Source organism: Echeneis naucrates, chromosome 14 (assembly GCF_900963305.1).
Source record: "Echeneis naucrates chromosome 14, fEcheNa1.1, whole genome shotgun sequence".
NCBI lineage: Eukaryota > Metazoa > Chordata > Actinopteri > Carangiformes > Echeneidae > Echeneis > Echeneis naucrates.
Genome location: NC_042524.1, coordinates 4,273,225 through 4,284,641, shown reverse-complemented (window position 1 = coordinate 4,284,641; position 11,417 = coordinate 4,273,225).

Sequence of the window (11,417 nt, the reverse complement as noted above, 5' to 3'; positions counted from 1 at the left end):
CATGACAGGGAAAAAAAAAACCAGTCCATTCAATAATCTTTTTCTTGCTGTTTGTGGGTGTGTTAGTAATTGCATAAAAAAAAAAAAAAAACAGGTTAAAGCGCCTTAGGAGAAAGAAAAATGCTAATCAGATTTTTTTTGTATATCCGGAGCATGAGGAATAATGATGATTAACTTCCCATAAAACTGATAGTTTAAACCCGTATTGAACTTGATATCACACGTGTAAAAAGGTAAAAAAAAAAAAAAAGGCAGCTTTTTGGTATTAAAAAACAACGTGACCACTACGACACATCCTCATCTTCTAGACCACTCAGCCTCAGCATTTGAGAAACCATCTAATACAAAGCGAAATTCAAATATATTCAATATTCAAATATACCTCAGGTCTATAGATTAAAGCTTTGGCAGACATACAGACACAATAAGACACGTTGTACTGAATATAAATCAAAGTGGAAATGAAAAAGCCAAAAACATGATGGCTATAATGTATGAACACATGTATGTGTGACTCACACGCCTCATTTCCTTTCTCTTGCTTATGTCCTACATAAAATGAATAACACCTCTTATAGCGTGAATCAGATTTAGTTGTGGAGCCGTCCATGACTGATACATAGCAGCCATGGGGCCAATTCATACACGAACCACTGCACATCATAATCATGCTTACATAAACGTATAATAAAGACAAAGAGATAAACTGGGGCACACATACGCAGCAAACTATTTGCGTGGAACACTCCTTTCTTAAGGACAAGCTAATTCTTTTTTTTCCCCAGTGTTGAATCTCTTTTGTGTGAGATACGCTGAAACTAATTGAAAACCGAAGTCAATTACCTCCTCCACATTACGGCTGACCTAAATTCGAACAAATGTGTTGTCTATTTACCCCCCTACCCCCCATGCAATGGTTTCATCCAGGAAAATAGACATCAACTGTGATGACCAGATTGCCAGATTTGCTTTGAGTAATCATCGTCCTCAGAAGATGGCTCTTCACATCTTCGGTTCTCAACATGAATCCCTTTTGTGATGATGAAACAGGAGTGAATGTGTTTTGGAAAGTGAGTAATCAAACAATCATGATGCCGACAAAAGAATCAGGTTTTCAGAAAATGTAATATGGATGTACAGACGGCTCAGACATCGAACTTTCCTCTATTTCCTCAACCTGAACAATGTTGGATGATAGCCAGTCAGATGATAAAACCATTATATTACCAGAAATGTCTGCGAAATGAAAACTATAATTAGGTGCAAACCTTGAGAAAGTGCCAATATCCCACAATCAAGAAATTTTAAATCTCTGCATATGTCAGTATTCAGTAGCCGAATGAGCTCGTAAAGGTCCAAATAATATGATAAATGAGAATCCTGCAGCAGCTTCTGATTTATCCTTTGACATTCAGGTGTTTGTTAGCCATAATGTGATCAGGGCTTGAACAATAAAATTGAGGACTGATGGAGAGAAGGACGGCTCCAGAAACCCAGACACATAAATCAGAGAGAACTTATGTAACCTAATTAAAAGTGGAAAGTCTTGAAAATGTCATTCTGCATCTGTGTGTCCGTAATTACGAGATCTGATTAAATCCTGGCCACTTCGCAGGGACTGTATACTGCATTTAAAATATTTGCCAGAGTAACTGTGGAATCAAATTAGACTGAATGACTTGAACTCGACTGGATGGAGTCCAACTCAGTCGGCCATGCTCCGCTCACAATAATAGGAAGAGAGGATGAATTGGGTGGATCGAGTGCAGTGGGAGAGAGGAGAGTCTTTGAATGAAGGCGAGAGATGAGTGTACTGGACCATATCAAAGCTCTCAGTGTGTGTCTGTCTGGGTCGCTTTTCACTCACTTCGCTGTGGTATGATATTCTGCCACCGTTACCTCCGTCAGTCAGATAGTTGTGCAGTTCAGTACTATATTCTACGGCGTAAATCTTAGCAAATTAAGAAATTACAAGCTCCTCGGTGGAACTGTTTTGGAACATCTTAGATTGGAGAACAGAGAGGTGCACGTAAACAAGCATATGAAGGAGGAGAATCGCAGGAGGAGGAAAATTGGAATGAAATAGATTGGAACAAAACCAATATTTCATCCGGAAAACAACAAACAGCCGAGAGAGACGAGGACTGATGGTGCATGTGAGGGAGAGGGAGAGAAGCTGTGTTCCCGAGTACAAGTGACAGGAAAAGCCGAGCACTGTAGTTCACCCTCTGATCAAACTAAGGGTCACTGTTACTCACTGTGACACTGAACATCAGCTCACGCCTGCTAATGCACAGAGGCGCCTTGTGGATTTACAGCAGCATAAACAAGACTGAGGGGCGCGCTGGTTTACACGGGGAGGACTGACCCGTCTCCTAACTGCTGATCATTGTGTTTGTAACGAAATAGTTTAGAGGTGTGCGATCGATGAGGTGATCGTTGTTATCGCAGATCAAGCCAGTCTCCGGTTCCTCCGTTCAGGAATCAGCAGGAACCCCGTATCAGGATGCATAATGTGAATGGTTGTTGTGTGAATGAATTGCATGAGCAGGATGTGACGGAAACAATGCAACCTGCTATGCGAGCGTAAGCATCCGTAGCTTGTGGCCGCAAGGAATGAAACAGTAACTGATGCGTTTTCACACCTTGCAGCTTATAATAGAGCAGATGTTGTTATTGAAGGACGAGCAGCAGAGCAGAAAGTGGGTTATGTTGAACGTCTCAGAGGTTGTTTGGAGTGAAGGCTTCAGTAGCTTCCATAAATTTCTTTTTAAGGATTTGCAGATGCCAGGGAACCCTGAGAGAAAGGTTATAGCAAACAATTTAACAGGTGCCACTCCCTATCTGCAGTTAAGAAGGCGCTGCCTCCTCAGCCCCTAATTGAATCTGATGCATGTTATTGGAGACCTGACCTCCCCACGCGTCGAACAGAGTGGTCTGTGTCTTCAAATGCAAGTGCTCCGAGGAGGATTGTGAAGGTAAATAAAAGTGATAAAATGTGTGCAGAAGAGAGGCATTCCTGTGGAAAGCGTAGCCCGTCTGGGTCAGCGTACAATCAAATCTGAAACACATGAGCTCAAAAGGCTTTTCTGTTCAGGAACTAAAATTTGAGCCGCCAACACTAACAGGGAGGGATTTCAGAGAAAAACAGAGCTGAGAGAGGCTGAGATCAACAGTCGTCCCAGCTCACAGTTCATTAAGACTTATTCTGCTTCACACTGTTAGCCCGGCGTTTAATTGAGGGGGACAGCTTGATCATTCTCCTGTGGAATAGCCGCACCGAGTGCACTCGGGACTGCGGTGCAACAGCAAGCTTCTGTCACACCGAGACTTGTCACATGATGCTTCCAGGGACTGCAAAACCAAAACACGGCCGCACATTACAGAGTCTCAGCTGGAAATTGGTAATGTGCTACGGAGGAGGATCCACATGAGATGCGATTGTGTCACAGCGAATGCAGTTGAGCTCTCTAAGTCATTTTCAGTTTAAATATAATTAGGATGCACCGTCTCATTCATGTTTTATTTAAGGTACAAGGTCGTGCGGACAGGTTCGCAGGCACAGGGGCGCCACATTAAAACCAGACACAATGAAGACGCAATTTTAATTAAAAACATAATTCATATGGCAACCTGTTGAATTATAGCAGCCTACATTCAAACACAATGTAACATGAATACCACTTCACATTTTGCTGATTATAGCATTCTATCTATATTCATACAAACATTTACAGTGTGAAGTGTGGTAATCAGCAGGGAACACAAGAGTGTGTGGTAAGCACATGCGAAAGTTGTCAGTACGAGCGTTGTAAGGTGCAAAACAAAAACCTAAATATACACTCAACCAGGATGTGGGGTGGCTGTGAAGAGGAGCAGAGAGAGTGGTTAGTCTGCAGCCAAAAATAATGTAAACTGAAACACACTGGGTGCCAAAGGGGTTCCAGATACACCAATCAGCCACCCCACAGCAAAGAGATCCAGATTAGCACGAGATCCAAACCTGACCTTGTTTTAGACGTCACATCAAAAACAACCTGCACATGAAACAGGAAATTTTTACCGAGCAGCAGCCGGAGTTTTCTTCTTCTGAGTGTGGAAGAAGATCCCAGCTGAGAGTCTGTCTGCAATGTCACGGGTCAGAGCTGCAGCTCAGTCAGGGCCCGTCACAGATGACCTTGTGAAATCGGCTGAGGTCATTTCATATACAGCCACCTTATCGCTAATTGTTAAATTACCTACTTGAATATGTAAATTTATGTATACATAATTGGGTTGGGGGTGAGCAGAGCGCACACATGAGCAACGTGCGGTTCGGTTCAAAAAGAAAATGATGATAATTTCAGCACATTCATTTCACACTTCCTGTCATTGTTGATTTTCAATATTTAGCCAAGACCAAGGTCTCTCTGATCTTATCCAGCTGCTTTGACTGCACACAACCGTCCTGCTACAGCCGCTGCTCTGCCCTTGGCTGCGAAGAAGCTCCGCAGAGGGGGCGGTCAGAGCAGCGAAACGAATTTACAATGACTGAGCTGCCAGCCATCCAAGACCTCTACAGCAAATGCTGCAGGAGGAGAACACGACAGATCCTCTCTGACCCCAGCCATCACAGTCACAGACTTTTCACACTCCTGCTGTCAGTGCAGGAGCATCCGGACCCAAACCAGCAAGCTCAGAGACCGCCGTTTCCCACAAGCCATCAGGCAACCGCTGACATTTACACCTGCACACACAACATGAAACAGCACCATAACGGAATTTGCTACACGACTTTGTTAAATTTCAGATTGATATTTAAAAGTCTTATTTAAATGCTGTATTTAATCAATCAGGATTTAGTCGCCCCAAGCAGATATTGTAGGAAAACAAATCAATTTGTTGCCACACAGCGTTTTGGAAATACATTTGAGACGTATAATTTGGGAAATTCATTAAAAATGGCTCCAAGGTATGTTAATTAAAAAGCTGTTGTTCAGGGAGCATTGCATTTCTGTCATGAGAGGGAAAGAGATAGCTTTGTAAGGAATATAGGAAGAATTAGTAGAATTAGTGGATTTTCTTTTTCCTCCAATCTTGTTCTGTTCTGCAGAAAACTTTGTGTCTCCGTCATTTCTCACTTTAGGGCCATCACCTTCTCACATGTTTACCTAACAAAACTGCCCTGAACATCTTTTGTGATTATTGTCCTTCAAACCATACGCTACCGCTTATCCTTTGAGGGTCATGGTGCCGAGTCCAGCTTACATGTGGCAAGAGGAAAGGTACGCCCTGGACAGGTCGCCAGACTGTGGCTGAGCCAACACAGAGACTATTCACATTCCCATACAGGAAATTTAGAGTTGCCAGTTTATATAATCTAATTACCTTGGACTGTGGGAGGAAAAAAAGGCCTGGCCAGCAAATTTCAACTCATGCCCGTAGTGCTGCAAGGTGATAGACCGAGTCAACCATGATGCCCAAGGAGAAATTAAAAATTTAGCTCTCATATTTCAAAGTCGTCCATTTCAAACTCATGAATGAAACTTTTTCAGCCACTGCAAACGGTCAAAAGCAAAATAAAAAAAAGTTTTACATTAGTACGGGAATCAGTGCCGTTGTTTTCTGGTGCGGACAACTATGCATTTGTTTAGACCTTCACCAGATGATGCCACTTAAAAAAGGTGAGGAATTGAAATCAACCAAGATCTGTGTCAGCGGCCTTCTTTTGCCTATACGTTTTTCTTGTGTGAAAGCTGCTCTCCCGTTGTCCGTATGTTGAATTGGCACTCGGCCTACAGGTCAAATGGAGCAGCAAGCTAACCAGCTGGGGGTCAGGATGTCCATGCTGTGACCATGCTCTTCCTCAGTATGCTAATCCTGGAAGTGCTCTTGTTCCTGTGCTATCCAAACAAACTTGCTGGCTGTTTGCCTGAACCATAGTGGTACTTGCATAAGCGGGCTCGATGTAGGCAGGGGAGTCAGACACAGATCCTGTTTTGTAATGCCGAGATGTCTAACGCGTAATCATCTCTGACGTCCCATTTCCTGTGGTAGAGACGAAGAGAGCCCTCCTATTTAACTTGAGGTTGTTTTGTCATATTGTGTAGGTTGGTATCCAGAAGGTTGTATAATTATCAACATCTTGATATAAAAGCTGTTGTGTTCATGTTAATCATTCATGTTAAAATAAATGGTAGAAAGAGAAATAATTAACATCAGAGAGGCATAAGACGCTGAAGCGCACAAATTAATGCACAGCTTTTAATTTCTGAAAACAGGCGTTCTCACACTGTTCTGTGAAAGTTGAACTATTGCGATTGGAAAATTTGTGCATCAAATGATTAATCCACAAGTTGGACTTGATATAGACAGCTTCCAGACGTCACATCCTTAACACCCAAAAAAAAAAAAAAAAAAAAAAGACAAATTGAGTAAGATTCATGCTAACGGGCTCAAATATCGCTAAAAACAAAACAAACATTGACCTCTATTAAAGTTACAAAAGGGTGTAAGTAAAACGTTTGACCGATTATAAGAGAACATGAATGAAACCAACACGTGCTTCTGCATTCAAGATGTCACCAGAGGGGGAGATTTTTTCGCTGCTCCCGAGAATTTCAACAACAACGTATTCCATGTTGCTGTAACATGCTCAGATATAGTCAAGTCATTGAGGCAACGAACCAATCTTTGCATAAAAAATATCTGTGATGGGAATGAAAATGCAAAGAAGCATATTTGAGCGACGGTTTTCGTCTTTGATATGATGAAATGATAGTTTTTCATTCATTGCATCGGGGCAACATTGTACAGTTAGACCACTTTTGTGTGAACTATAACATGCTAATGGATGGAAATGTGCTGGGATGCATAGTTATCACCACAATATTTATTTATTTATTTATTTATTTTTGCTGTATTATGTACAAATACTCACAGGAAATGGATGCAACAACAGCATGTTTTTGATTGCTCAGATGAGAAAATTATCTGTGAGGAAACAGTGGTAGCTCTACTTTACAAATGAGTTGTTACTCTCTTATGGCTACTCTCGGATTATTAAATGCTTCCATTCTTAAATGGGTGTTTGTTGTGTATGCTTTACATTACTACTTGCAGCTGTTTTCTGAGATTTACTTTTAAATTGTTTTTCATTGATTTCTTACTTTCTCCTTTCTCAGAGGAGAAATCGGGTCAGTGAGTCTCCCGTAGCGGTCGGTTTGCAGCCGGGGACTACACAAACCATGAAAAGTAGCTATTACCAAAGTCGAGGGACACAACGCCACCAGAGTTTTCAAGCATAAAGGCTTAAATCCACTCAGCCTTACCCACTTTATTTTTGGCCCAGGCACGGTGAACTGTAATTGTGTAATGCATAGACAAATTTGAAGACCTCCGCCTGAAGCTTGTCAGAGATGTGGCAAGCAAGAAGGAAACGAACTTGAGAGGAAGAGTCTCTCTGCTGAAGAAAAACATCTGGGAACAAAGTGAGATTACAGCAGCATGTTGGCCTTGACGGAGGCAGAGACCTTGGCGGTGCATTATCAGGGTTGAGAGGTGGAGGTGGGATGCAGCAGCCATGCAGACGTACCTTTCAAGTCTCTTTACCCTCTGATGGAGGAGCTTTTGTGGATTTGTGGCCCTTTTTATCAATCATCCCTGAGTGATATAGTCATAGGTGGCTGCCTGCTATGGGCGAAGCAATACAGAGAGTGAAATATTGGCAGTTATCGAGGACCCTTCGACAGTAAAGCTCAAGAATTGTTCAACGGAGAGGATATTCTGGAGGAAATTCAGATATAGCAACACTGTATATCATCATTTGACAGATTAGATTATGGTCACAGGGGACACAGTATGTGGCAATGTCATACCATTTTGTTTCATCATGTAACGCTGGGTACTTTAATTAACAGATTAAACTCTCCGACTTTGCTGATCTACACTTTTCTTTTAGAGCCAGCACCACGAAGGTTTACATTTTTGGCTTTAAGTGAAAAGCCATAATGGAGCTGGTGAAGAATAGAAGCTTGATTTGCTTAAATCAATATGACTTAGATCAGAATTATTTTCTTACTGTGACTTTAACTATTATTTTTGTTATTATTATTATATGTTGGTTAAGCATTATACTTGAACCTATCTTTTGTCTTTTTTAAGACCTGTGAGGGGATCTTAATGAGGATCATTCAGCCTTTAATCTGCTTTTAAAACTGCCAATATAGAACGTGGCTGAATCTGTCAGTCAGACAAAGGTGAAGTGGAGATAATTGTGACAGCTACTACAAAGGGGATCCAGAGTGAAAGTAGCCACAGGGATAATGACTCAACTCGTCTCAATGTGGCTTGGATACGTGGCGAAGCGCAGCAGGACCTCATTTCACTCCAAACACTGCCGCATAGTTGGCAACTCGCTGCTCCCTTCCATAAATCAGAGTTGGACCACAGAGTGCTTGCTCTGCGTTTTCTGTGACAGGGAACGTATGATTTGTATTTGGGATCATAATAAGCGATCCTGATCACTGCCAAGAAACGAAACACTGATTATCCTGTGCTCTTCTAATGCTGAATACATCACACATCCTTAATGGGGACTAAAGGCTGGAAAGTGACGGCAAGTGAAGGTGCTGAGCGGAATATGTTTAACCCACAGTAGGTGATCTATTTTTTATCATCATCATTATGAAAACCTACGATATAAATATGTTAAAAGGGCAATGAGGTTAATAAGTATTCAACCCATTTCCACTGATTTGAACAGCATTTTGAATCCACTTATACGCTTTTATTTTGCAGGTAAATTGCTTCGGTTGAGAATAGGGTTTAATCATTCATCTGAACTCAGAGCAATCATTGGTGTTTCAAAGGATACATGCTTGCGTAAAAGTGAATAAGCACAAAGGACAGAGTTCTGTTAAGAAAGAGCCACTGCTGCCTTCTCCTCCGTTTTTACAACACTTTGCTAAAACTCATGCTGCTGCTAATGTCCCTACACACTGAGAACCGGCATGAAGAGACAATCAAACATAACTATTTCACAGTGAGTGCCACTGTAGTTGGAAGAATACAGCCTCTGGGATTAGATTGAATTGGAAGGGGAAAAAAAGAAAGGAAAAGAGTTGTTTACTTGTCCCCTGGCCACCCAAAAAAAACAATTACATCCAAAACAAAAAACAAAAAACACCCAGTTATGTGCTGCACACACAAGTTTCTCAAGTGGATTAGATTTCACGTCAATGATGGGCATAATGAGCCCTCATCTGCTAATCTTGACCCGCAGTGCACATTCTCAGCGTGCCTAGGTGGAGTTGTCAAAATCTTAAATCCTCTCAAATGTCATTAGGCTATGGATAATAATAGAAATAACACCCCAGTGAACACTGCCAGGCATGAGCAGTGTGTGTGTGTGTGTGTGTGTGTGTGTGTGTGTGTGTGTGTGTGTGTGTGTGCGTGTGCGTGTGTGGGTGCGTGTCACGCACAGAATCATGCCTGATCGTTGATTTAGCCTCATTAGCTTGATAGACTGAGCGGGGGACCTTTTCCAAGAAGTATCAAATTATCTGTAACTTTGCTCGGGGAGCACTCTGGCGGGGAATATTTTACATCAGTCCACATGTTCCACATAGGAGATGCTGGACGTTACTGACACGTGGAACTGTGTGTATAAATGTGGCACATCCGGGTTACCAATGAACATTTTTTGAAGGATCGCAACTTCAAAACAATAAAAGAAAGTTGTGACTAAAGAAAAAAATGTGATTCATTTTGTAATGCAATTTTCTCAAGAAATAGTCAAAGTATAATGTAAAAGTGATAACAACACAGTCAGGTGAGAAACTGCAGCGGGATCTGGAAGTTAAAAGTTAAAACAAGCTACAAAACCAAGTGAAAAGGGCACATCCTGACAGAAAGACCATCTTATTGGAGGCATGTCAAGGTCTTATAAACGTCAACTGTGGACTAACTTTATGAAAGCCAACAGTTTCAGTTCAGGGGTGGCATCCATCAAAGGACCAAGTCTACAAATGGGCGGTCTTTAGTAGTCATCTTCGACCACGGAGGATGAGCTGAAATGAGATTATCTGGTCTGGGGAGAATCTTCCCTTTGATCCACACCACTGGATCCTTGCCTAGGACTACAACACACTTCCCATACGACGAAGCCTTCAAAAGTTGGAAAGCCTCGTCGTACCACCGGATTGAGCCCCTGAACTGGGATGCAGCTGATGTCTCTGTTAGTGGTCCACACTAACACTATACAGATTTTTGTGGGACTGTGGGAGCGTGGGGAACCATTCAGCATTTCAGCTGGCTATAAAACTGAAACAATGAGCTGAGAGACTGATCTCTTGAGTGCCTGGGCTGAGCACTATGAGACACTTTATTTTATTTTTATTTATTTATTTTGTTTTTAAACGCTCGTTTGTTTCTTTGCTCTTTAGAAAATCTTAATGAAGATTTAGGTCCATTTGAATCAGTTTTTTTAAGCCATTTTCCACCTTACAGGATTAGCTACACCCCACTTAAAAGCAGCTCCTCCTGAGAGAGCACTTCAGATGGTCAGAATACAAGCCCAGGTTTAAATGCAGTGAATTATGGATACTAAGGAATTGAACATGTGGCAAGATCACCTCATGAGTATTGAGACACATTCGAGACTAATCAGTCGACGGCGTGGAAGAGCAGGACAGTAAAGTGACTGCTGATGGAAAACTACAAGGGATGTTTATCATCACAGGAACAGCTAACAGTTGGAGCCTGAGGATCTCATCTGTTGGGCCACTTCTTCCTCACTGCTCTAAGTCAGATTCCCACGAGACCTGTATTCACCAAAGAAGCCTGGCCATGCTGCTAAATGTCCTTTACTGCAGTAAAAACGACCACATTTCAGTGCTTCGGATTCCTTTAAGGCATTTTTATGTCACACCAAGAATCCTGCACATTACGTGCCTGAGTGTTGCTGCACTGTCAGATAAAGTGCACCAATAACTAAAGAAAACAAAAGGAAAATCCATGAAATTTCCGGGGAACCTATTTGTGCCTTGACAGAGATCAGTGCAAATGCACAAAACTGTGAAAAGAAAAGTCATCTCATCCACAGAAAAAAAAAAAAAAGGGGGGGGGGGGGGGGGGCAGTAAACAGAAATAAAGCGAATTACGATAAACAAGAGAATTTTACGCCTTCCAAATAAAGAAAATCTGACTAGAAGCTGTTGCTGCATCATCTTAAAAAAAATTACCAAAAATTAACTCCTCTTTGCCACAGCATGAAAGTGGCTGGGTGCCATTTTCCTTTGTTGTGCAGAATAGCAAGGGATAAAAAAAAAAAAACTAACAAACAAAGAAACAAATATTTATGCATTCAGAATTCTCCGTTGCCATCATATTCACTTTTATACACCCGCTTTGCTTTGTTTGATAGAGCTATTTTATTC